The following is a 27,288-nucleotide window of genomic DNA, read 5'->3' as shown; positions in this document are numbered from 1 at the left end:
AGACTTGCCCCGTAGCGTGTCGGATGCCGCCGCCTTCTACCGAGCCGAGGAGGGGAGCTCGATGGAGAAGGTGTTCTGGTCTCAGTATGCTGAGGTCGAACACCCGGTGCCCTTAAGCGACCAGCTGAAACAGCTGGTCGAGCTCCATAAGGTGGCCGAACAGGCCATGAAGGGCCTCATAGTCCGGCTGTGGCCTGGAGAGGCCATGCCTGGGAGCTACTTCGGGCTGGTGAGGCGGCTGGTGGAGGCCTGTCCAAGGCTCGAAGTCATCAAGCGCTTCGTATGCATCGAGGGTGCCCGTAGGGTGCTTGCCCGTGCGAAGGTGCACTGGGGGAAGCTGGATGCTGAGAAGTTTGTGAAGGACGGGCCACCGCCGGGCAAGGAGCATCGCAAGCCCGAGATGTATTATGAGGGCGTTTTGAAGGGTGCCCGCCTTGTGGCAGATGAATGTTCCATGGATGTAATTTTTCAGTAAACTCGCTCGTTTTGTCCTGTGCGCTGAAAACTTGTTCATGTGCGCTAAGCAATGCTTTTTGAATTTAAAATATTACCTTCTGTGCGGCCGTTTATCAAATTTGGGAGATGGCGAGTCGTCGGCTTCTGCCCCCATGGCACGAGTGCTGGGGTGTTCGGGATAAACATGAGCGCTCTTTTTCCCATTCTTGGGTCCTTCGAGGGAGGCGCTCAACACAATGAACAAGGCAATCAGACTATAATGCTTGAACACTCTCACTTAGCCATAGAATTCTATAATTTTAAATTTCGGCGAAGCCCCTAGTGTTCGGAAGACCGAGTTCGGGGCGCTATCCATGCCTAGGCCGGACAAAGCCGACTCCTCGCTCTAAGCGGCATAAGTCTTTAGGGACTCGAAAACCTCTCGAACAGCGACCAGCTCTCGCCTCATCACGACAGTTAGTTTTAGCTTTCTCTACTGATGTGCTTAGCCCAGCTCAACTGGGGCACAATCGCAACAGTTCTCCTAGTGCTACCTTAGCCGATATAACGGAACGTAAGGTACCAAAACATAGGAGTCGGGCAAACCCAACTATTGACCCAAGACATGATTCGGAGCCGATGCATATAATGCTATAAGTTCGGGGTGCCGCACTTGTGAAAGTGTTCGGACTTCTCACACCATATTGTGGGGTACTTAAGCCCCTGGCGTATTGGCCATACTAAAGTGTACGGGTGCAACATGTCACTAATGAACATATATTCGTAAAAAAAGAGTAATGCAATAATAGACGGAAGCTATGCATTGTTTATTTAAAAAAGCTGCGATCAAAGCAGAATGATACAAATACTGCAATAAGCAAAAGATGGGACTATTTAACATGTCCTTTCCAGGGGCAAGCTGCGGAATATTATGTGAAACAGGTATACTGCTTGTTATAGAGACCACCTTAGAGTTCCATAGTGCGGCGTAGTTTTCTGCTTCCCTGGTTGTATCATTTGTGCGGCAATTTTATTGCCGGACAAGCCTTCCGAAGAATGGAGTCCTGGAAATAAGAGAAAATTAAGAAATCGGTAGCCCCTAGTGCGGTTTAAGCCGCGTTTCGGGCGTGTCATGATGGTGCCCTCCCCTTTTGCCCATGGTATTTCCAGAGCGTAGTTATGTACGCGCAACACTGGTTTCGCAAGTTCGCGAGGGCTGGGGTTGGGGCTGCATTGCTACGCTTGCTCGGAACATGCTCGACGGTCTTGTTGTAGTTTACTCCGGGCGCGCTTGACGGTGTCCAGACGTTTAATGGCCGGACTGGAGAATTGCCTTGAGCGGCTGCTTTGTACTTCCGCTGTGATAGCCGCCGTATGCTCCTCCGTTTGGATAGAGCGTTCGGTGTTTCCATTAACCGTGATGACTCCTCGAGGGCCTGGCATCTTGAGCTTGAGGTATGCATAGTGCGGCACCGCATTGAACTTGGCAAATGCAGTTCGCCCGAGCAATGCGTGATAGCCACTGCGGCACGGGACTATGTCGAAGATTAACTCCTCGCTTCAGAAATTATCCGGAGATCCGAAGACCACTTCAAGTGTAACTGAGCCTGTACAGTTGGCCTCTACACCTGGTATGATGCCTTTAAAGGTCGTTTTAGTGGGTTTAGTCCTTGAGGGATCGATGCCCATTTTCCACACTGTATCCTGGTAAAGCAGGTTCAGGCTGCTGCCGCCGTCCATAAGGACTCTAGTGAGGTGAAATCCGTCAATAATTGGGTCTAGAACCAATGCGGCGAATCCGCCATGACGGGTGCTAGTGGGGTGGTCCCTTCGATCAGAAATGATCGGGCAGGAAGACCATGGGTTGAACTTTGGGGCGACTGGCTCCATCGTGTATACGTCCCTTAGCGCACGCTTCCGCTCCCTCTTGGGGACGTGGGTTGCGTATATCATATTCACCGTCCGCACTTGTGGGGGAAAACCTTTCTGTCCACTGTTGTTCGGCGGCCGGGGCTCCTCCTCGTCATCGCTATGCATCCCCTTGTCTCTGCTTTCGGCATTTAACTTGCCCGCCTGCTTGAACACCCAACAATCCCTGTTGTTGTGATTGGCTGGTTTTTCGGGGGTGCCATGTATCTGGCATGAGCGCTCGAGTATTCGGTCCAAACTGGACGGACCCGGAGTATTTCTTTTGAATGGCTTTTTCCGCTAACCGGGTTTAGAGCCTCTGAATCCGGCATTAACTGTCGTATCCTCAGCATTATCGCCGTTAATGCGGCGCTTTTGCTTGTTGCGACGCGACCTGCCACTGCTGTCCTTGGTATCTGAATTACTAGGGCTCTTGGTCATGTTATTGCTGCGAGCTAGCCAGCTGTCTTCTCCCGCGCAAAAGCGGGTCATAAGTGTCGTGAGGGCTGCCATAGATTTCGGCTTTTCCTGTCCTAGGTGCCGTGCAAGCCACTCGTCGCGGATGTTATGCTTGAAGGCTACTAGGGCCTCTGCATCCGGACAGTCGATGATTTGATTTTTCTTGGTTAGGAACCGTGTCCAGAATTGTCTGGCTGATTCCTCTGGCTGCTGAATTATGTGGCTAAGGTCATCGGCGTCTGGTGGTCGCACATAAGTGCCCTGGAAATTGCTGAGGAATGCGGTTTCCAGGTCCTCCCAAAAACTAATTGATTCTGCTGGCAAGCTGTTAAGACAATGCCAAGCTGGTCCTGTAAGCTTGACTGGGAGGTATTTGATGGCGTGTAGGTCATCACCGCGGGCCATGTGGATATGAAGGAGATAGTCCTCGATCCATACCGCGGGATCTGTTGTGCCATCATATGATTCGATGTTCACGGGTTTGAAACCCTCAGGGATTTGCTGATCCATTACTTCATCTGTGAAGCATAGTGGGTGTGCGGCACCTCTGTATTGGGCTATATCACGATGCAGCTCAAATGAGCTTTGTCTACTGTGTTCGGCCCGGCCGGATTGACTGTATCCGGAGTGACGAATATCGTCTCGTGTCGTGGGGCGCCCACGTGATCCGTAGATTGATCTTGTTTGCCTTGCCTTGTCCTCCAATATATCTCGCAGGTCTGGCGCATTTTCCCATGCCTTGGTATTTTTTGAGCGGCGCCGGGGTGTGGCTTGAGTGGAGGGCCGAGAGGCTTCTCTGTCACGGACACGGGGTGGCCGATCGGCCGCATCATGCGCTGGTGATGTAGGTTTAGGTGCTTCCTCCTCTAGTCGGGATAGCAACCTGCGCTTTGGGTAGCTCTTGGAGGGGCGTTCGAGTTCATACTCTTCGGTCGCAAGGACTTCAGTCCATCTGTCGGCTAGCAAATCTTGATCAGCTCTAAGTTGTTGCTGTTTTTTCTTGAGGCTGCTCGCCGTGGCCATAAGCCTGCGTTTGAAACGCTCTTGTTCGACGGGATCCTCCGGCACGACAAATTCGTCGTCGCCGAGGCTTGCCTCGTCTTCGGAGGGAGGCATATAATTATCGTCCTCAACCTCTCTGTCTGCCGCTCTCTCATGAGGGCTGGCTTCTCCATGCTCCTGTGCTGAATCTTGCTGGAGGTGGTTGTCTTCGGCACTGTCCGGGGTGTTATTATCTCTCGTGCAGGAATCACCGTTTTTGCTTTGGCGGGATTTAGAGCGGCGCCGCTGACGCCGGCGCTTAGGCTGCTTCTTGGAGGGGTCATCATCCGTTGTTCCATCGCCGTTGCCTTATTTTGGGGTGTCCACCATGTATATATCATATGAGGAGGTGGCTTTCCAGTGCCCTATAGGCGCTGGTTCTTGATCGTCTCCTGCATCGGCATCCATACCGTCGATGTCTTCGGAGTCGAAGTCGAGCATGTCGGTTAAATCATCGACAGTGGCTACGAAGTGGGTGGTGGGCGGGCTTTGAATTTCTTCATCATCCGCATCCCAACCTTGCTGACCATAGCCCGGCTAGGGCTCTCCTAAAGAGAGAGACTTTAGTGAATTCAGAATATCGCCGAAGGGCGAGTGCTGAAAGATGTCCGCGGCGGTGAACTCCATGATCGGCGCCCAATCAGGTTCGATCGGTAGGGGAGCGGAGGGCTCGGAGTCTGGAGAGGAGTCCGGCTCCTTGGAGTCACGGGCTTCGCAGAGAATAGGGCTAGTGTCCGGCTCGATCGCCGTAGAGATTGCAGCCCCCGAGGCGGTGTCCAACCACCCATCCTCGATTGGCGTAGTTGGCTCCGAATTATGGGTCGGAGCTGATGCGGGTGCGGCCTCCAGGGCACTGTTTGGCGGTAGAGCTAGATCATGCCCATCGTGACAGTGCGGCGCGCTCGGCTGCGGCTCGAATACGTCGAAGATTAAGTCTCCGCGGAGGTCCGCTATGTAGTTTAAACTTCCAAATCTGACCTGACGGCCAAGGGCGTAGCTTTCGATCTGCTCCATATGGCCAAGCGAATTGGCCCGCAGTGCAAAGCCGCCGAATACGAAGATCTGTCCGGGGAGAAAGGTCTCACCCTGGATCGCGTCGCTGTTAATGATCGGAGAAGCCATCGGGCCTAAAAGTGACGACACAGAGGAACTCTCAATGAAAGCACCAATGTCGGTGTCAAAACCGGCGGATCTCGGGTAGGGGGTCCCGAACTGTGCGTCTAGGCGGATGGTAACATGAGGCAGGGGATACGATGTTTTACCCAGGTTCGGGCCCTCTTGATGGAGGTAAAACCCTACGTCCTGCTTGATTAATATTGATGATATGGGTAGTACAAGAGTAGATCTACCACGAGATCAGAGAGGCTAAACCCTAGAAGCTAGCCTATGGTATGATTGTTGTTCTGTATGTTGTCCTACGGACTAAAACCCTTCGGTTTATATAGACACCGAAGAGGGCTAGGGTTACACAAAGTCGGTTACAATGGTAGGAGATCTGCATATCCGTATCGCCAAGCTTGCCTTCCACGCCAAGGAAAGTCCCTTCCGGTCACGGGACGAAGTCTTCGATCTTGTATCTTCATAGTCCAGGAGTCCGGCCGAAGGTATAGTCCGGCTATCCGGACACCCCCTAGTCCAGGATTCCCTCACGCATCGTCACCTCGTCCTTAGACAATATTCTCTTAATCCGTAGCCCCTGTTTCGAGTTGCAAATATGAGCAACAGAACCAGTATCAAATACTCAGGCGCTACCACGAGCATTAGTAAGGTACACATCAATAACATGTATATCAAATATACCTTTCACTTTCTCATCCTTCTTATCCACCAAATACTTGGGGCAGTTTCGCTTCCAGTGACCAGTCCCTTTGCAGTAGAAGCACTCAGTTTCAGGTTTAGGTCTAGACATGGGCTTCTTTAGTTGAGCAGCAACTTGCTTGCCGTTCTTCTTAAATTTCCCCTTCTTCACTTTGCCCTTTTTCTTGAAACTAGTGGTCTTGTTAACCATCAACACTTGATGCTCCTTCTTGATTAATACCTCCGCAACCTTTAGCATTGTGAAGAGGACGTAATTCTTCTGTGCAGCAATGAGGATAATCCTCAAGTTACGGACCCAATCCATGTAGTTGCTACCATCATCTTTCAACTTAGCTTTCTCTAGGAACACATTAAAATTCGAAGGAACAGTAGCACAGGCCATTGATCTACAACAACATAGACATGCAAAATACTATTAGGTACTAAGTTCATGATAAATTAAAGTTCAATTAATCATATTACTTAAGAACTCCCACTTAGATAGACATCCCTCTAACCATCTAAGTGATCACATGATCCATATCAACTAAACCATGTCCGATCATCACGTGAGATGGAGTAGTTTTCAATGGTGAACATCACTATGTTGATCATATCTACTATATGATTCACACTCGACCTTTCGGTCCCAGTGTTCCGAGGCCATATCTGCATATGTTAGGCTCATCAAGTTTAACCCGAGTATTCTGCGTGTGCAAAACTGGTTTGCACCCATTGTATGTGAACGTAGAGCTTATCACACCCGATCATCACGTGGTGTCTCGGCACGACGAACTGTAGCAATGGTGCATACTCAGCAAGAACACTTATACCTTGAAATTTAGTGAGAGATCATCTTATAATGCTACCGCCGGACTAAGAAAAATAAGATGCATAAAGGATAAACATCACATGCAATCAATATAAGTGATATGATATGGCCATCATCATCTTGTGCCTTTGATCTCCATCTCCAAAGCACCGTCATGATCACCATCGTCACCGGCTTGACACCTTGATCTTCATCGTAGCATCGTTGTCGTCTCGCCAGCTATTGGTTCTACGACTATCGCTACCTCTTAGTGATAAAGTAAAGCAATTACATGGCGATTGCATTTCATACAATAAAGCAACAACCATATGGCTCCTGCCAGTTGTCGATAACAATTACAAAACATGATCATCTCATACAACAATTTATATATCATCATGTCTTGACTATATCACATCACAGCAAGCCCTGCAAAAACAAGTTAGACGTCATCTACTTTGTTGTTGCAAGTTTTACGTGGCTGCTACGGGCTTCTAGTAAGAACCGTCTTACCTACGCATCAAAACCACAATGATTTTTCATCAAGTGTGTTGTTTTAACCTTCAACAAGGATCGGGCATAGTCAAACTCGATTCAACTGAAGCTGGAGAAATAGACACCCACTAGCCACCTATGTGCGAAGCACGTCGGTAGAACCAGTCTCATGAACGCGGTCATGTAATGTCGGCCTGGGCTGCTTCATCCAACAATATCGCCGAATCAAAGTAAGACATGCTGGTAAGCAGTATGACTATTATCGCCCACAACTCTTTGCGTTCTACTCGTGCATATAACATCTACACATAGACCTGGCTTTGATGCCACTGTTGGGAAATGTAGTATTTCAAAAAAAATCCTACGACCATGCAAGATCTATCTAGGAGAAGCATAGCAACAAGAGGGGAGAGTGTGTCCACGTACCCTCATAGACCGAAAGCGGAAGCGTTTAGAAACACGGTTGATGTAGTCGAACGTCTTCGTGATCCAACCAATCCAAGTACCGAACGCACGGCACCTCCGCGATCAGCACATGTTCAGCTCGGTGACATCCCTTGTACTCTTGATCCAGCTGAGGCCGAGTGAGAGTTCCGTCAGCACGACGGCGTGGTGACGGTGATGATGAAGTTACCGACGGAGGGCTTCACATAAGCACTACAACGATATGATCGAGGTGTGTAACTGTGGAGGGGGCACCGCACACGGCTAAAAGATCAACTTGTGTGTCTATGGGGTGCCCCCTGGCCATGTATATAAAGGAAGAGAGGGAAGAGGTAGCCGGCCCTAGGGGCGCGCTAGGTGTGGGGAATCCTACTAGGACTCCCCAATCCAAGTAGGATTCCCCTCCTCTTTCCTATTCCTAGTAGGAGAATGAGGGAAGGAGGAGGAGGAGAGAAGGAAAGGGGGCCGCCCCCCGAACCCTAGTCAAATTCGGTTTGGGCTAGGGGGGGCGCCACTCCCTGGTCGGCCTCCTCTCTTCCATCACTAGGCCCATAAGGCCCAATAACTTCCCGGGGGGTCTGGTAACCCCCGGTACTCCGAAACTCATCCGAAATGACCGAACCATTTCGGTGTCCGAATGTAACCTTCCATTATATGAATCTTTATGTCTTTACCATTTCGAGGCTCCTCGTCATGCCGTGATCTCATCCGGGACTCCGAACAACCTTCGGTCATCAAATCACATAACTCATAATACAAATCGTCATCGAACGTTAAGCGTGCGGACCCTACGGGTTCGAGAACTATGTAGACATGACCGAGACTATACCTGGCCATGGGAAGCCCGGCCCGGCCAGCCCGGCCCGAAAAAGCCCGAACCCGGCCCGGCCTGACCATGCTCGATCCCGGGCCGGGCTCGGGCCTAGATTTTGAGCCCAATGGCCGGGCCCGTCGTTTTTGCACTTTCCTGAAGGTCGGGCCGGGCCGGCCCGGAGCCCGACGGGCTTTTACGTGTTTGGGCCAGGCTCGGGGCCAGAAAACAGGCCCAATGGCCGGGCCGGGCCGGGCCCAGGCCTGGGTTTTTTGCGTCGAGCTTGGCTAGGCCCGGCCCGAGGTATGGACAGGTATAACCGAGACACATCTCCGGTCAATAACCAATAGCGGAACCTGGATGCTCATATTGGCTCCTACATATTCTACGAAGATCTTTATCGGTCAAGCCGCATAACAACATACGTTGTTCCCTTTATCATCGGTATGTTATTTGCCCGAGATTCGATCGTCGGTATCATCATACCTAGTTCAATCTCGTTACCGGCAAGTCTCTTTACTCGTTCTGTAATGCATCATCCTATAACTAACTCATTAGTCACATTGCTTGCAAGGCTTATAGTGATGTGCATTACCGAGAGGGTGATAACCCACAAGTATAGGGGATCGCAACAGTTTTCGAGGGTAGAGTATTCAACCCAAATTTATTGATTCGACACAAGGGAGCCAAAGAATATTCTCAAGTATTAGCAGCTGAGTTGTCGATTCAACCACACCTGGAAACTTAATATCTGCAGCAAAGTGTTTAGTAGCAAAGTTATATGATAGTGGTGATAATGGTAGCAAAAGGTAACAGTAGTAAAAGCAATGTTTTTGGTATTTTGTAGTGATGATAGCAATATCAACGGAAAAGTAAATAAGCGAAGCACAATATATGGAAAACTCGTAGGCAATGGATCGGTGATGGAGAATTACGCCGGATGCGGTTCATTATGTAACAGTCATAACCTAGGGTGACACAGAACTAGCTCCAGTTCATTGATATCATGTAGGCATGTATTCCGAATATAGTCATACGTGCTTATGGAAAAGAACTTGCATGACATCTTTTGTCCTACCCTCCCGTGGCAGCGGGGTCCTTACGGAAACTAAGGGATATTAAGGCCTCCTTTTAATAGAGAACCGGAACAAAGCATTAACACATGGTGAATACATGAACTCCTCAAACTATGGTCATCACCGGTAAGTATCCCGATTATTGTCACTTCAGGATTAACGGATCATAACACATAATAGGTGACTATAGACTTGCAAGATAGGATCAAGAACACTCATATATTGATGAAAACATAATAGGTTCAGATCTGAAATCATGGCACTCGGGCCCTAGTGACAAACATTAAGCATAGCAAAGTCATAGCAACATCAATCTCAGAACATAGTGGACACTAGGGATCAAACCCTAACAAAACTAACTCGATTACATGATAGATCCCATCCAACCCATCACCGTCCAGCAAGCCTACGATGGAATTACTCACGCACGGCGATGAGCATCATGAAATTGGTGATGGATGATGGTTGGTGATGACGATGGCGATGGATTCCCCTCTCCGGAGCCCCGAACGGACTCCAGATCAGCCCTCCCGAGAGGTTTTTGGGCTTGCGGCGGCTCCGTATCGTAAAACGCGATGATTTCTTCTCTCTGATTTTTTTCTCCCCAAAACTCAATATATGGAGGTGGAATTGGAGTCGGAGAGGCAACATGGTGCCCACGAGGTAGGGGGCGCGCCCTAGGGGGGTAGGCGCGCCCCCACCCTCGTGGCAAGACGGTGGCCCCCCTGGCCTTCATCTTTGGTAGGTATTTTTCTTATTTTCTGAAAAGTGTCTCCGTGAAGTTTCAGGTTATTCCGAGAACGTTTGCTCCTGCACATAAATAACACCATGGTAATTCTGCTGAAAACAGCGCCAGTCCGGGTTAGTTCCATTCAAATCATGCAAATTAGAGTCCAAAACAAGGGCAAAAGTGTTTGGAAAAGTAGATACGTTGGAGACGTATCAACTCCCCCAAGGTTAAACCTTTGCTTGTCCTCAAACAATTCAGTTGACAAACTGAAAGTGATAAAGAAAAACTTTTACAAACTCTGTTTGCTCTTGTTGTTGTAAATATGTAAAGCCGGCGTTCAAGTTTTCAGCAAAGATTATAACTAACCACATTCGCAATAACGCATAGGTCTCAAGTTACTCATATCAATACCATAATCAACTAGCGAGCCATAATAATAAAACTCGGATGACAACACTTTCTCGAAACAATCATAATATGATATAACAAGATGGTATCTCGCTAGCCCTTTCTGAGACCACAAAACATAAATGCAGAGCACCTTTAAAGACCAAGGACTGACTAGACATTGTAATTCATGGTAAAAGAGATCTAGTCAAGTCATACTCAATGTAAACTAACAATAATGAATGCAAATGACAGCGGTGCTCTCCAACTGGTGCTTTTTAATAAGAGGATGATGACTCGGCATAAAAGTAAATAGACAGGCCTTTCGCAGAGGGAAGCAGGGATTTGTAGAGGTGCCAGAGCTCGGTTTTGAAACAGAGGTGAATAATATTTTGAGCGGTATACTTTCATTGTCAACATAACAACCAAGAGATGGTGATATCTTCCATCCTACACACTTATACGCGGTTCCCAAACAGAATGGTAAAGTTTATGCTCCCCCTTCCACCACAAGCATCAATCCATGGCTTGCTCGAAACAACGAGTGCCTCCAACTAACAAGAGTACCAGGGGGAGTTTTGTTTGCAATTATTTTGATTTAGGTTGCATAAAGCATGGGACTGGGCATCCCGGTGACCAGCCATTTATCTCGTGAGTGAGGAGCGGAGTCCACTTCTCTTGAGAATAACCCGCCTAACATGGAAGATACAGACATCCCTAGTTGATACATGAGCTATTCGAGCATACAAAACAGGATATTTATTTGAAGGTTTAGAGTTTGACACATACAAATTTACTTGGAACGGCAGGTAGATACCGTATATAGGTAGGTATAGTGGACTCATGTGGAGTAACTTTGGGGTTTAAGGAGTTTGGATGCACAAGCAGTATTCCCGCTTAGTACAGGTGAAGGCTAGCAAAAGACTGGGAAGCGACCAGCTAGAGAGCGACAACAGTCATGAACATGCATTAAAATTAATCAACATTGAATGCAAGCATGAGTAGGATATAATCCACCATGAACATAAATATCGTGAAGGCTATGTTGATTTTGTTTCAACTACATGCGTGAACATGTGCCAAGTCAAGTCACTTAAATCATTCAGAGGAGGATACCACCCTATCATACCACATCATAACCATTTCAATAGCATGTTGGCACGCAAGGTAAACCATTATAACTCATAGCTAATCAAGCATGGCACAAGAACTATGATCTCTAATTGTCATTGCAAACATGTTTATTCATAATAGGCCGAATCAAAAACGATGAACTAATCATATTTACAAAAACAAAAGAGGTTGAGTTCATACCAGCTTTTCTCATCTCAGTCAGTCCATCATACATCATCATAATTGCCTTTCACTTGCACGACCGAACGATGTGAATTATAATAATAGTGCACATGCATTGGACTAAGCCGGAATCTGCAGGCATTCAATAAACAGGAGAAGACAAGGCAATATGGGCTCTTTTGTCAAATCAACAATAATGCATATAAGAGTCATTTCAACAATTTAATCATGGTCTTCTCCTATCGACCCCCAAAGAAAAGAAAAGAAATAAAACTATTTACACGGGAAAGCTCCCAACAAGCAAAAGAAGAACATGAAATCTTTTTGGGTTTTCTTTTTAGTTACTACTACAAGCATGGAAGGTAAATTAATTAAAATCTATAACTATTTTTTTGGTTTTTCTAAGGTTTATTAAACACACAAGAAGAAAGCATAAAAAGGAAAATAAACTAGCATGGATGATACAATGAAAAAGTATGAGCACCGACATCTAGCAATGAGTGTGTGAATATAAATGTAATGTCGGTGGGAAATACGTACTCCCCCAAGCTTAGGCTTTTGGCCTAAGTTGGTCTATGGCCACGGCTGGCCTGGCGGATATCCATAATAGTAGCTGGGGCCATACTGTGATGTAGACGAGGAAGGCTCCGACTACCACTGGATGACAATCATCTCCGGATCCCACTGGTAATTGGATTGTAGTGAAGGATCAAATTGTGGTTCCAGCTCTGGCTCCTCCGTTGGTGCAGGGTTCCGGTAGGCGTGGATAGCCGTCAACAGAACAAGGTACGTGCCTACAGTCAAATCAAACAAAGAAGGAGCAGGCAAGGTGATAGTCTCAGGATGATGTTTATTAAAGAACAATTGATATTTAAGCTCTCCTTCCCTATTCTTAACAATAAAATCATGTGCCACCATACTTTTATAATCTAAATAAACACGAGGCAACACTTTTTCTTCCTTCTCAGCATGCCTAATAGGTATATTAAAGTGTGCAGCTAGGCGTGTAGCATAGATGCCTCCAAAGATGGGGCCGTTGGTACGGTTCAGACTTAACCGTTTGGCAATAATGCTGCCCATACTAAAAGAGTCATCACCGTATAAACCGTGGTGCAAAATAATAATATCAGGGATACTCAGGTTTTCACAGTTTCCGCGACCAATTAAGCAACAACTAGCAAATAATGCAAAGTAGCGTAAAACAGGAAAATGTATGCTAGTGATCCGTGCATCAGAAACCTTCCTTGTTTCCCCTACAGTGATAATGTCAATAAATCCCTCCACATCATCACGATGTGGTTCTTCTGTCTTGCCCCCAAAAGGGACTAAACAGATCCGACAAAAATCATAAAGTGACATCTCCTTATGCTCATCATATAAATGAAACTCCACCGTAGGTGGTGAGCTCCTAGAATGGAAATGAAAGTTTTGCACAAAGGTATTTGTGAGTAAGAGATACTGATCGCATTGGTCGTGGAGGAAAGCGGTGAGGCCTGCATTCTTAGCCAATTCATGAAAATCTTCATAAATACCGGCAGCTCTCAAGAAATCATCGGAAGGCCATTCACACGCCCGAACCTCCGCGGTGCGAGGCAGATTATACTTAGGCTTTGGTGCCTTTTCCTTCGATGTTTGGCTCGATGAGCCCCTCAAAAGTCTCCTCATCATTTTCTGAAAAATTCTGAAATTTTTTAGTAACTTCAAAATAAAAGTAAACCAAACTCAATAATATTGATAGCAACTACTCCTACAAGTGCCTAGGGCCTATATCATGCATCAAAACTACTTTTGACCATATAAATTTGACATGGAAGCTCAAGAACAAGGTCACCTAAGCAGCAAAAATTTCCAATGAATAAAGCATTAGAACAAAAACTAATTGGACCAATGGAGGAGTCACATACCAAGGAACAATCTCCCCAAGCAGTTTTGTGAGAGGTGCTTTGAGCAAGGAGATCGAAAATGGCAGCAAAACGAGCTTGGACTCGGGTTTGAGCTGGTTATTCGTGTTTGGGAGAGGAAGGAGTGTATGGGTGCAAGAATAAGTGGTGGAGGGCCACCATGGGCCCACGAGGCAGGGGGCGTGCCCTCCACCCTCATGGGCAGTTGGTTGACCCCCTGGTGTGTTCTCAGTTCCATAAATTCTCAAATATTCTAGAAAAAATCATATTTAAATTTCAGGGCATTTGGAGAACTTTTATTTTCGAGGTATTTTTATATTGCACGGATAATTAGATAACATACAGACAAATATTTATTTTTATTTTATTTAATATAAACAACAGAAAGTAAAAGTGTGGTACAGAAGCTTGTGCCTTCTAGTTTCATCCATCTCATGATCATCAAAAGGAATCCACTAACAAGGCTGATCAAGTCTTGTTAACGAACTCATTCCGAATAACATGGAACCGGAGAAATTTCGAATAACACTATGTTACCTCAACGGGGATATGCACATCCCCAATAATAAGAATATCATATTTCTTCTTGACAGTAGGAAGAGGAAATTCAAAACCTCCAAATATAATCGATGAAATTTTTCCAATAGAACTGATAGTGTGAACTTGAGGTTGTTTTCTCGGAAAGTGTACCGTGTGCTCATTACCATTAACATGAAAAGTGACATTGCCTTTAGTGCAATCAATAACAGCCCCTGTAGTATTCAAAAAGGGTCTTCCAAGAATAATAGACATACTATCGTCCTCGGGAATATCAAGAATAACAAAGTCCATTAAAATAGTAACATTTGCAACTACAACAGGCACATCCTCACAAATACCGACAGGTATAGCAGTTGATTTATCAGCCATTTGCAAAGATATTTCAGTAGGTGTCAACTTATTCAAATCAAGTCTACGATATAAAGAGAGAGGCATAACACTAACACCGGCTCCAAGATAACATAAAGTAGTTTTAACATAGTTTCTTTTAATGGAGCATGGTATAGTAGGTACTCCTGGATCTCCAAGTTTCTTTGGTATTCCACCCTTAAAAGTATAATTAGCAAGCATGGTGGAAATTTCAGCTTCCGGTATCTTTCTTTTATTTGTAATAATATCTTTCATATACTTAGCATAAGGATTGGTTTTGAGCATATCAGTTAATCGCATACGTAAAAAGATAGGTCTAATCATTTCAGAAAAGCGCTCAAAATCCTCATCATCCTTTTTCTTGGATGGTTTAGGAAGAAAGGGCATGGGTTTCTAAACCCAAGGCTCTCTTTCTTTACCATGTTCCCTAGCAACAAAGTCTTTCTTATCATAACGTTGATTCTTTGATTGTGGGTTATCAAGATCAACAGCAGGTTCAATTTCTATGTCATTGTCATTACTAGGTTGAGCATCATTATGAACATTATCATTAACATTATCACTAGTTTCGGGTTCATTACCAGATTGAGTTTTAGCATCAGAAATAAAAATACATTTGGATTCTCAGGTGTTTCAACAATAGGATCACTAGAAGCATGCAAAGTCCTATAATTTTTCTTCTTCTTCTTTTTAGAAGAGCTAGGTGCATCTAAATTATTTCTCTGAGAATCTTGCTCAATTCTCTTAGGGTGGCCTTCAGGATACAAAGGTTCCTGAGTCATTCTACCAGTTCTAGTAGCCACTCTAACAACATTATCATTATCTTACTATTCAATTCATTGAGCAAATCATTTTGAGCTTTAAGTACTTGTTCTACTTGAGTGGTAACCATAGAAGCATGTTTACTAATAAGTTTAAGTTCACCTTTAATATTAGCCATATAATCACCCAAGTGTTCAAGCATATTTGAATTGTATTTCAATTGCCTACCAAAATAAGCATTAAAATCTTCTTGGTTAGCCATAAATTTATCAAACACATCTAAGTATGGGCTAGCAAACTTAGTAAATGGGATTACAGCTTTATCATATCTATAGAGAGAATTTACCTTTACTACCTGTGTCGGGTTATCAAGACCATGAGTTTATTCAATAGGTAAAGGATTAAGATTATATGTTTCTTTAACAGGCGGTAAATAAGACCATGTATTTCTTCAATAGGAGGTAAATTCTTAACATCTTCAGCTTTAATACCCTTTTCTTTCATAGATTTCTTTGCCTCTTGCATATCTTCAGGACTGAGAAATAGAATACCCCTCTTCTTCGTAGTTGGTTTAGGAATAGGCTCAAGAATTGGCTCCGGAGGTGTCCAATTATTTTCATTTGTCAACATATTATTCAATAGAATTTCAGCTTGATCCGGTGTTCTTTCCCTGAAAACAGAACTAGCACAACTATCCAGGTAATCTCTGAAGGCATCGGTTAGTCCATTATAAAAGATATCAAGTATTTCATTTTTCTTAAGAGGATGATCAGGCAAAGCATTAAGTAATTGGAGAAGCCTCCCCCAAGCTTGTGGGAGACTCTCTTCTTCAATTTGCACAAACTTATATATATCCCTTAAAGCGGCTTGTTTCTTATGAGCAGGGAAATATTTAGCAGAGAAGTAATAAATCATATCCTGGGGACTACGCACACAACCAGGATCAAGAGAATTAAACCATATCTTAGCATCACCCTTTAATGAGAACGGAAATATTTTAAGGATGTAAAAGTAGCGAGTTCTCTCATCTTTAGTGAACAGGGTAGCTATATCATTCAATTTAGCAAGATGTGCCACAACAGTTTCAGATTCATAACCATGAAAAGGATCAGATTCAACCAAAGTAATTATATCATGATCAACAGAGAATTCATAATCCTTATCAGTAACAAAGATATGTGAAGTAGCAAAAGCAAGGTCAGGTTTCATTCTATCATTTAGGGATTGCTTACTCCATTTAGCTAATAATTTTTTAAGTTCAGTTAAAATGGCTAAAGAAGCATCTTGATCAAATACATAACCCTTAGTAATAGCAAGTGGTTCTTCATCATCACTTTCATCAGTATCATTAGATTCAATATTTTCAATCTCTCTATCCCTAGCAAGTTGTTCATCGAGAAATCACTAAGTGGCATAGTAGTATCAGGCATAGAGGTCGTTTCATCATAAGTATCATGCATAGCAGAAGTGGCATCATCAATAACATGCGATATATCAGAACGAATAGCAGAAGCAGGTGTAGGTGTCGGAAGCTTACTCAAAATAGAAGGTGAATCAAGTGCAGAGCTAGATGGCAGTTCCTTACCTCCCCTCGTAGTGGAGGGATAGATCTTGGTTTTTGGATCTCTCAAGTTCTTCATAATGATAAGCAGATATATATCCCAAGTGACTCAAAGAATAGAGCTATGCTCCCCGGCAACGGCGCCAGAAAATGGTCTTGATAACCCACAAGTATAGGGGATCGCAATAGTTTTCGAGGGTAGAGTATTCAACCCAAATTTATTGATTCGACACAAGGGGAGTCAAAGAATATTCTCAAGTATTAGCAGCTGAGTTGTCAATTCAACCACACCTGGAAACTTAATATCTGCAGCAAAGTGTTTAGTAGCAAAGTAATATGATAGTGGTGATAATGGTAGCAAAAGGTAACAGTAGTAAAAGCAATGTTTTTGGTATTTTGTAGTGATGATAGCAATAGCAACGTAAAAGTAAATAAGTGAAGCACAATATATGGAAAGCTCGTAGGCAATGGATCGGTGATGGAGAATTATGCTGGATGCGGTTCATCATGTAACAGTCATAACCTAGGGTGACACAGAACTAGCTCCAGTTCATTGATATAATGTAGGCATGTATTCCGAATATAGTCATACGTGCTTATGGAAAAGAACTTGCATGACATCTTTTGTCCTACCCTCCCGTGGCAGCGGGGTCCTTACGGAAACTAAGGGATATTAAGGCCTCCTTTTAATAGAGAACCGTAACAAAGCATTAACACATGTTGAATACATGAACTCCTCAAACTACGGTCATCACCGGTAAGTATCCCGATTATTGTCACTTCGAGGTTAACGGATCATAACACATAATAGGTGACTATAGACTTGCAAGATAGGATCAAGAACACTCATATATTGATGAAAACATAATAGGTTCAGATCTGAAATCATGGCACTCGGGCCCTAGTGACAAGCATTAAGCATAGCAAGGTCATAGCAACATCAATCTCAGAACATAGTGGACACTAGGGATCAAACCCTAACAAAACTAACTCGATTACATGATAGATCTCATCCAACCCATCACCGTCCAGCAAGCCTACGATGGAATTACTCACGCACGATGGTGAGCATCATGAAATTGGTGATGGAGGATGGTTGGTGATGACGATGGCGACGGATTCCCCTCTCCGGAGCCCCAAACGGACTCCAGATCAGCCCTCTCGAGAGGTTTTAGGGCTTGGCGGCGGCTCCGTGTCATAAAACACGATGATTTCTTCTCTCTGATTTTTCTCTCCAAAACTCAATATATGGAGGTCGAATTGGAGTCGGAGAGGCAACAGGAGGCCCACGAGGTAGGGGGCGCGCCCCCCACCCTCATGGCAAGACGGTGGGCCCCCTAGCCTTCATCTTTGGCAGGTATTTTTCTTATTTTCTGAAAAGTGTCCCCGTGAAGTTTCAGGTCATTCCGAGAATGTTTTCTCCTGCACATAAATAACACCATGGTAATTCTGCTGAAAACAGCGTCAGTCCGGGTTAGTTCCATTCAAATCATGCAAGTTAGAGTCCAAAACAAGGGCAAACGTGTTTGGAAAAGTAGATACGTTGGAGACGTATCAGAGGGCTCAAAGATACCTCTCCGACAATCGGAGTGACAAATCCTAATCTCGATCTATGCCAACTCAACAAACACCATCGGAGACACCTGTAGAGCATCTTTGTAATCACCTAGTTACGTTGTGATGTTTGATAGCACACAACGTGTTCCTCCGGTATTCGGGAGTTGCATAACCTCATAGTGAGAGGAACATGTATAAGTCATGATGAAAGCAATAGCAATAAAACTAAACGATCATTTATGCTAAGCTAACGGATGGGTCTTGTCCATCACATCATTCTGTAATGATGTGATCCCGTTCATCGAATGACAACACATGTCTATGGTCAGAAAACTTAACCATCTTTGATTAACGAGCTAGTCAAGTAGAGGCATACTAGGGACACTATGTTTTGTCTATGTATCCACACAGGTACTAAGTTTTCGGTTAATACAATTCTAGCATGAATAATAAACATTTATCATGATATAAGGAAATATAAATAACAACTTTATTATTGCCTCTAGGGCATATTTCCTTCACATGTGCCCTAGTGGAAGAGAGGAGGTTGCGGCTAGGTGGAGGCGTCCCCCCCCCTAAGCCCAATCCGAATTGGGTTAGGGTTGGGGGGAGGGGGGCGGCCCCCCTTTCCATCTCTCCTTCTCCTGTTTCCCCCCTTCTCCTTGTAGGAATAGGAAAGGGGGGCCGAATCCTACTTGGACCGAGAGTCCAAGTAGGACTCCCCCCTTGGTGCGCACACCTATGGCCGGCCTCCTTTCCTCCCCCCTTTATATACGTGGGGAGGGGGCACCCCAAAGACACAAGTTGATCTTTTAGCCGTGTGCGGTGCCCCCCTCCATAGTTACACACCTCGGTCATATCGTCGTAGTGCTTAGGCGAAGCCCTGCGTCAGTAACTTCATCATCACCGTCGCCACGCCGTCGTGCTGATGGAACTCTCCCTCGGCCTCAACTGGATTAAGAGTTCGAGGGACGTCATCGAGCTAAACGTGTGCTGATCGCGGAGGTGTCGTGCATTCGGTACTTGGATCGGTTGGATCGCGGAGGTGACGTTCGACTACATCAACCGCGTTACTAAACGCTTCCGCTCTCGTTGCTATGCATCTCCTAGATAGATCTTGCGTGATCTTAGGTATTTTTTTGAAATACTGCGTTCCCCAATAGGTGGTTGCCTCCTTCTCTTGGGTTTGGACCGACAGTGCGCGGGGTTGGGCGGGCACCGGAGGTGCCAGCTGCACGCATGACGAGGTAGCTTCAGATCTAGGTTCGTGCTCGGGCGGGCCAGGTCAGGGCCCATGGCGGATTGGAGCAAGTGCTTCGGGTAGGAAAGGTAAGGCTTGGCTTGGGATGTGCTCGCGGGTCTCCTCTCGGGTATGCTGCTCGATGGTAGTGGTCGTGTTAGCATTGCGTCGGTGCACGGATCGGCGCTAGTGACCACGGACATGGCGTCGTTTGAGCTCGCTTGGACAAGGGCTAGGGTTGGCTCACCAGCGGCCGTCAGCAGTCTCAGAGTCGTGTCTCTCCCGGTCCATCGGGATTGGCTAGGGACGCAGGTGTTGGTGCCTCCTACGATGGAGGCGCCGACCCAGACTCGGGGACAGATGTCGGGCTAGGAGTAGATGGTCTATCGTCGCTCTTCCTAACATGGTTGAGTGCATTGTGATGTGAGCGGCGCATGCTATCTCGTGACAGGGATGCCGGGGCGACGGCTTCGGATGGCGGTTCGCATGGTTGCTCTTCGGCGGGCATCATTGTTGTAGGGGTGGCTCCCCTCCTGGGTTGTGTGGGCAACGGGAGGTGTTGCGACGGGTAGCTCGGACGCGCCTTCTCTCTCGGAGGGAGGCGTCCTGATCCGGACCTGGGGATCTGACTCCGTCGTGTTCCTCATAGCGGTCTCGTGGTGGCACGGGTGAGTTGCCGAGCGAAAGCTCCATGCCTTGGTGTCGCGCTCTTCTTGAAGACGTCGTTGTGGTTCTTCTTTCCGTGTCAAGGCTCCGGGTGAAGATCTTTGTCCGTGTGAACTCGGCAGCGGCGACCCTCTGCGCCGTTCTCCATCTTGGGGCATTGTCACGGAGCTTAGGTGTGCTATGTCGTAGCGTGGGGTGTGTTTAATCCTTTTCGTGCTCTTTCCGCTGGTAGTATAGTCGCGTGCGTTCTGTTCTGCCGGTTATCTCAGGATTGACTTTGTAAGAGCGCCACCTCACCATCTTGTATCGTTCGGCCGTGTACTTTTTTGAATGTTGTTTTATATATAAAGCGGGACGAAAGCCTATTTCAAGAGGGATTGATTACGATGGTGGCAAGACAACAAGGTTGGATTAGAGACTGCAGCCAGCAATTATGATGAGCGACATATAACTTTGGTGTTCTGTGGCAAAGCACGGGCACTCAACTAGTCATTGTAAATGCCTTTTACTCTCTCCGTCTTATAATGTAAGATGTTTTTGCAAGGCAACTAGTCATTGTAAATGCCTTTTATTCCCTCCGTCTTATAATGTAAGATGTTTTTGCAAGCCATGTTATAGTCTGCAAAAACGTCTTACATCATGGGACCGAGTAATAGTATTCACAACGCAAGCTCATTGATGAATTGTGTCTTATATTCAGCTATCCTTGTTTCCCTAACATTCCGTAAGCAAGCAAATGATTGTGACCTTCATATCTCTCTTACTACCATACAGAAACAAAATCAACTCTTGTAGAACGATACAGAACATCCTGAGATGTCATCGGCGTCGGCATATGCTTCGGAGGGAGACCTGCTGCTATCCACAGTCTGGACAGTCTGGAGAGGGCAGACCTGTGCAGCCGTTTGGGTTCTCTGCGACGATGTTCAAAGTAGTACTCCACATCAGGCCATCTGAAAAGAGAGTATACTAGGACGTATTCTCAACACGACATGCAGGCGTGGGAAGTTAAAAGAACAACGAATGCACGGCATACTTACGACTGCCGCAGTTCAATCCTATACGGCCATGTACACCGACGATCAGCAGCAGCAGCGCGAGGAGGGCGAGAAGCCGAGCAAGCAGGCGGCGACAGTCGGGCAGCATCTTCCCGGATTGGCGACGCGCTCCTCCGTGAGTTGCCATGCCGCAATGCTTTCAGCACCTATATATAACGCTCCAAAAGGTATGCCTTTCTTTCTTGGGGGAGAAAGATCATGATGAACTCTGCTGACTGGGGCGGCCAGAAGATAGGGAGAATTAAAATCTTCGTTGACTGTAACCTGTGGATCATGAGAGTGACTTAGGGTGCAACCACCCCGGACTTCGTCGCCTCTTATCGCATATGGCACGGAAAAGTCTGCATGGATCTTCGCCAAGTTAAGAGCCCGAGATCTTGCTTCTGTCGACTGTTGTTCAGTCCACATCATTCATTAGAAATGTCTCTTTCGCTCTTGTGATCTATTCGTTCCAAGTCTCAGAGGCATGCCAGTTGACATGCTGACATACGTGTGGAAGTGGATTCCCTGTCCTGGATGTGCAATTTGGTTCAATAGTTGTACAAATCGGCGCCTTAGGGCATCTCCAACGCCGATCCTCAAACCTCCCGCATCAGTCCGGACACCACCCCCACCTAACCCAACCCAATGGCTGGTTGTTCTATGCACAGAGTTTAGCTCCACATTGCTAGTGGAGATTGAGAAACACCAATGTGATGTTCTACTCCTATTGTAGCATGAGGAAGAGAGAGCAACAACGCGCGTGCTCACCGAGTTTGAACTGGTAATATGCAGCTTGTTGGAAGATTATTTTTAGGCGAGTTTGGACTCCTATAGTATAGCATTTAGGGAGTTTAAGTGACTGAGTTGAAATGGTCTTATTTGGATTCCTTAATTCATGCATCATTATGTAGTTTGGACTCCAACTTCCAACCCCCACCAGCAAGTGGTGCCTTGAGTACGTCTTCACACAGTACAGTACAGTAGAATATAAATATGAATGTCCGTTTGACCATCATGTAATTTGACCATCTCAAAGTTGAATTGGAAGAATAATCTAAACTGATGCTTGATTGGCTGAAGGCCTGGTTGATTATTCAACACAAGGCCGCCTTCATTAGGTGCTGCAGCGCTGCAGAATGATCCTCAGACCGACTTGCAAGCCCTTCAGTGCCTCAAACTCCATCCCGGGGTGTCGCGAGAGGACGACCACAGCGCATTGCAGCTCTCAAGTGAGTTCTCCATTGCCTTCTTGTTCCACGAGCTTGACCGGTCGTCAGTCCGTTCCTCAACTAAACTGTCGAAGCGTGTGTGATAGAAATTACATGTCTACTCAGGCTCTGGGCACTCTCAGTTCCTCACTTCCCCTGGTCCTTGTCCTCTGCTCCCTTGTTTATGCATCTTCATTAGATTCTATAGCACCCCAAAATGATTCTAACACCGACCTCCATGCTCTCCGCTGCCTTAAACTCCATCTCACGACCTCTGCTAGACTCCTGGCCTCATGGAAAAATGACTCACTGCAATTCTGCAGTTGGTCCGGTGTTACTTGCAGCAAGAGACATGCATCTCGTGTCACTGCACTGGACCTCGAGTCACTTGACCTCGATGGACAGATACCACCATGTATCGGCAATCTCACTTTCCTCACAAAAATCCACATCCCCAACAATCAACTTACTGGCCAAATACCACCTGAACTTGGGCAACTAAATAGGCTGTGGTACCTTAACCTCAGCACAAACAATCTTACTGGCAGGATCCCAAGCACTCTGTCTTCATGCGTTCACCTTCAAGCTATTGATCTTGGAAGCAACTCCCTTGATGGTGTGATCCCCCCAAGCCTGAGCCAATGCTCAGATATGCAGCAGCTCAGTTTGGGTCACAACAAGCTCAGTGGAGGTATCCCAGAAGGGTTGGGGATGCTCCGAAACCTTGCAGTTTTACGTCTTGCTACAAATAGTCTGACGGGCAGCATTCCACGTTCACTTGGAAGCAGCTCTTCTCTTCACTCTGTTGTTCTCACGAACAATAGCCTCACAGGACCTATCCCGCCTCTCCTAGCTAATAGTTCCTCACTTCAACTTTTGGCCTTATCAAACAATCACCTGAGTGGAGAGATTCCTCCTGCACTGTTTAACAGTACGTCACTTCAAAAGTTATTACTGGGAACAAACAGCTTTGCTGGGTCCATACCAGCCTTGTTGAACATTGACTCACCCTTGCAGTATCTTATCTTGCAATCAAATAATCTTTCTGGCACCATACCTTCCTTTATAGGGAACTTTTCGTCCCTTCGCTGGCTCTTGCTTGGAGATAATAATTTCGAAGGTAACATCCCCATGAGTATAGATGAAATTCAAAACCTGGAAATACTAGACATCACTTATAACTTTTTGACAGGGAGTGTCCCAGCCTCTCTTTACAACATGTCAGCACTCTCATACCTTGGCATGGCTACAAACAATCTTGTAGGGGAGCTTCCACACAACATTGGATATACCCTTCCAAGCATCCAAACTTTGATTATGCAAGGAAACTGGTTCCAAGGCCAAATCCCCACTTCACTAGCAAACACAGCCAATCTCCAGGTGATCAACCTCCGCAATAATGCATTCTATGGCAGCATTCCATCTTTTGGGACTTTACCCAGCCTAGTCGATCTGAATCTAGGCAAGAATCAACTTGAAGCAGGAGACTGGTCTTTCCTATCCTCGTTGACAAATTGCACACAACTGGTGAACTTACGCTTGGATGTAAAAATCCTTCAAGGAGTCTTGCCGAGTGCCGTTGCAGGCCTTTCAAAGAGCATAGAGGTACTGTTACTAAGATCAAATAAAATTTCTGGCACCATACCACATGAGATAGAGCACCTCACAGGCCTCAAGCTTCTTTACATGGAACGGAATTTGCTTACCGGGAATCTTCCTGAATCAATTGGAAATCTTCCCAACTTGTTTGTCTTAAGCTTGTCCCAGAACAAATTTTCTGGACAGATCCCACTTTCAGTTGGTAATTTGAGTCAATTGAGTGAGCTTTACTTACAAGAAAACAGTTTGAGTGGCCCAATCCCAGGAGCTTTAGGAGACTGCAAAAAACTGCACATATTGAACCTCTCTTGTAACAGCTTCAACGGAAGCATACCAAAGGAGCTCTTTACTCTTTCCGACCTTTCTGAAGGTTTGGACTTGTCTCACAACCAACTCTCTGGAGAAATACCAATGGAGATTGGCGAGTTGATCAATCTCGGTCCACTGAATATCTCCTATAACCAACTGTCTGGTCAGATACCATCTACTCTGGGTCAGTGCGTCCAATTGGAGTCACTCCACATGGAGGGCAACCATCTTCATGGAAGAATCCCTCAATCTTTTGTGAATTTGAGAGGCATCACTGTGATGGACCTATCTCAGAACAACTTAACAGGTGAAATCCCTGAATTCTTGAAGCTCTTCAAGTCTATGAAGCTTCTCAATTTGTCCTTCAACAACCTCGAAGGATCAGTACCTGCAGATGGAATATTTCAGAATGGAAGCAATGTGTTCATTCAAGGAAACAAGAAGCTATGTGGAGCACCCCATTGCTACAGTTGCCACTTTGCAATGCAGAAACATCCAAACAAAGGCACACCTCCAACATCTTAAAGATAGTAGGATTTACTGCTCTTTTTTTGGTCCTGGTATCATGCTTCGGAGTAATTATTTGGAAAAAGAGAAAGAAAGTCACACAAGCAGCTCATCCATCCTTTGAAAAGTTACAGAAGTTTACATATGCTGATTTATTGAAAGCAGCAAATGGTTTCTCTTTAGACAACTTGGTTGGTTCAGGAAAATATGGGTCCGTGTACAAAGGTAGAATTGAGTCCGAAGTACATGAAGTTGCTATCAAAGTTTTCAAACTTGATCAACTTGGAGCAACAAAGAGCTTCCTCGATGAGTGTGAGGCCCTGAGAAACACGCGTCATCGTAATCTTGTACGGGTGATCACTGTATGCTCAACAAGTGATCCAACAGGAAATGAGTTCAAAGCTCTTGTTCTTGAATATAAGGTAAATGGCGACCTCGAAAGTTGGCTCTATCCAACATTCCACGAGCATCACCTGAGAAGGCCATTGAGTTTATATTCAAGACTAGCAATAGCAGTGGACATAGCTGCTGCTTTGGATTACCTTCATAACAACTGCATGCCTCCTATGGTCCATTGTGATCTGAAGCCCAGCAATGTCCTTCTAAATGACGTCATGGGCGCATGTGTTGGTGACTTCGGATTGGCTAAGTTCCTACGCAATTATTCTTATTCGAGCATCGGTGGTTCTACAAGCTTAGTGGGACCAAGAGGATCAGTTGGATACATTGCACCAGGTAACAATTTTCTCAACTGAGCATGGTACATTTTTCGAGAATAACTTGTAGGCTCTTGTGGATATGAAAATTTTACTTTCTTTTCCACAGAAAACCTTTGATTCATGTGGTCAAATTATGTTGTATTAATTAACGGTTTCAATAACTACACATATTGCAGAATATGGCTTTGGGAGCAAAATCTCCACTGAGGGTGATGTCTACAGTTTTGGAGTCATCGTCTTAGAAATGCTCACAGGAAAGCGCCCAACTGATGAGATCTTTAAAGATGGCCTGAGCCTTTACAAATTTGTCAAAAAATCATTTCCAGAAAAGATTGGCGAGATTCTTGATCCTAGAATCGCTCCATATTATGGGGACCAAGACGAAGAAGCAGGAGGTACTTTAGGCCAGGAAAATCATCATCAAATGGCTGGAATAATGAGCTGCATCATCGAGCTCGTTAAGATTGGCCTCCTGTGCGCCGCGGAGATACCTAAAGATCGCCCCGCAATGCAGGATGTTTACATTGAGGTCATCGCGATCAAAGAAGCATTTTCAGCACTCCAGGGCTGAGCAGAAGTAGAGCTGTTTCATTGCTCACATGTTGCTGGTTCATGACGGCTTACGTCTTGTTTGCTCTACATAAGGATTTTTTTTCTTGGTTGCAGCCGTGTTATGTTGTGAATTGTCTTCCACTTCACTGGTAAATCTATGTTTGTAGTGTATGTATAATGTGGTTCAACCCATAGTAAATAAAGCTCATGACAGGAACTTTTGTTTTGTCTTGGCTAATTTCTATCCCTACACAGCTACACCTAACAATGTGGAGTAATACTCCTATACTAAAAGTACTTTAAGCCCGACTATATGAGTCAACGCCCTGGAGATGTTAAACTTGCATAGTGGTAATATCAAACCAAATTGTTAGACCTGAAAATTGGGGTGCGTGTGCATCGGTATCGCATTGTTCCTTACACAAATCAAAGAGCAGCTTACCTCGGCCAAGGAGGGGCGAGGGATGCGGTGGAAGGATTCCGGCTGCCCCTGAGTGCCTCGGTGCGGAGGGCGGACGCGCGCGTGGACGAGGGGCCAGAGGAATGAAGGAGCAATGGATCCCATCCAGATGATGAGCCACCTCCTCCGACGGGCCGCCTTTCCCCTCTCGGCCGAAAGCCGTTCCGAGTTGCTTCCCCTTGCCCCGTCTCGTTGGTGGCTGGTGGGGCCGTGGGGTGCGCCGGCGGGGGTTGTGGCTTCGACGCGCCGGCGGGAGTTATTTACCCAAAATCACCATATTATGGGCTACGGAAATAGATTAGTACCACATTTGAGGCATGGCACAAAAAACCACCAACAATAAGACTAATCTGTAATGCGGAGCACTGATAGTCTGATGAGCTTGTGAAAACAGCGAAACCGACAAGTTGGTCCCACATGTTGGGCTGACGTGGCGACGACTAAACGCTTTGACTAACTGATGTGGCAAACGAGATACAGACCCCACCTGTCAATGACTAGACGGTCATCTTCTTCCCAAATATCTCTCTTTGAGGCATTCCATCAAACAGCTCTTAGGCGTCATTCATTTTCCTCTCGTGCCAGAGAGAGCGAGCAGCTAGCACGCC

At 45.8% G+C, this 27,288-nt stretch overlaps 2 long non-coding RNA genes and 1 pseudogene across 3 annotated transcripts; 1 reads left to right on the top strand and 2 right to left on the bottom strand.

Moving 5' to 3' along the window:
• Nucleotides 1–20,961: 20,961 nt before the first annotated feature.
• On the bottom strand, nucleotides 20,962–21,920 carry LOC123148073 (uncharacterized). Of its 2 annotated transcripts, none has more exons than XR_006473639.1 (2): nucleotides 21,327–21,920; nucleotides 20,962–21,239 (listed from the first exon to the last, which is right to left on the bottom strand). It is a non-coding gene; the product is annotated as an uncharacterized lncRNA (long non-coding RNA). The 2 variants fall into 2 exon arrangements; XR_006473638.1 differs by having other exon boundaries at nucleotides 20,962–21,200.
• A 284-nt stretch (nucleotides 21,921–22,204) lies between these two features.
• On the bottom strand, nucleotides 22,205–26,872 carry LOC123148075 (uncharacterized). The gene is made up of 2 exons (XR_006473640.1): nucleotides 26,663–26,872; nucleotides 22,205–24,830 (listed from the first exon to the last, which is right to left on the bottom strand). It is a non-coding gene; the product is annotated as an uncharacterized lncRNA (long non-coding RNA).
• Nucleotides 22,649–26,666, top strand: LOC123148072 (probable LRR receptor-like serine/threonine-protein kinase At3g47570; annotated as a pseudogene).
• Nucleotides 26,873–27,288: the final 416 nt, after the last annotated feature.

This window comes from Triticum aestivum, chromosome 7A (assembly GCF_018294505.1).
Source record: "Triticum aestivum cultivar Chinese Spring chromosome 7A, IWGSC CS RefSeq v2.1, whole genome shotgun sequence".
Lineage (NCBI taxonomy): Eukaryota > Viridiplantae > Streptophyta > Magnoliopsida > Poales > Poaceae > Triticum > Triticum aestivum.
This window is presented reverse-complemented; position numbering and strand designations above follow the sequence as displayed.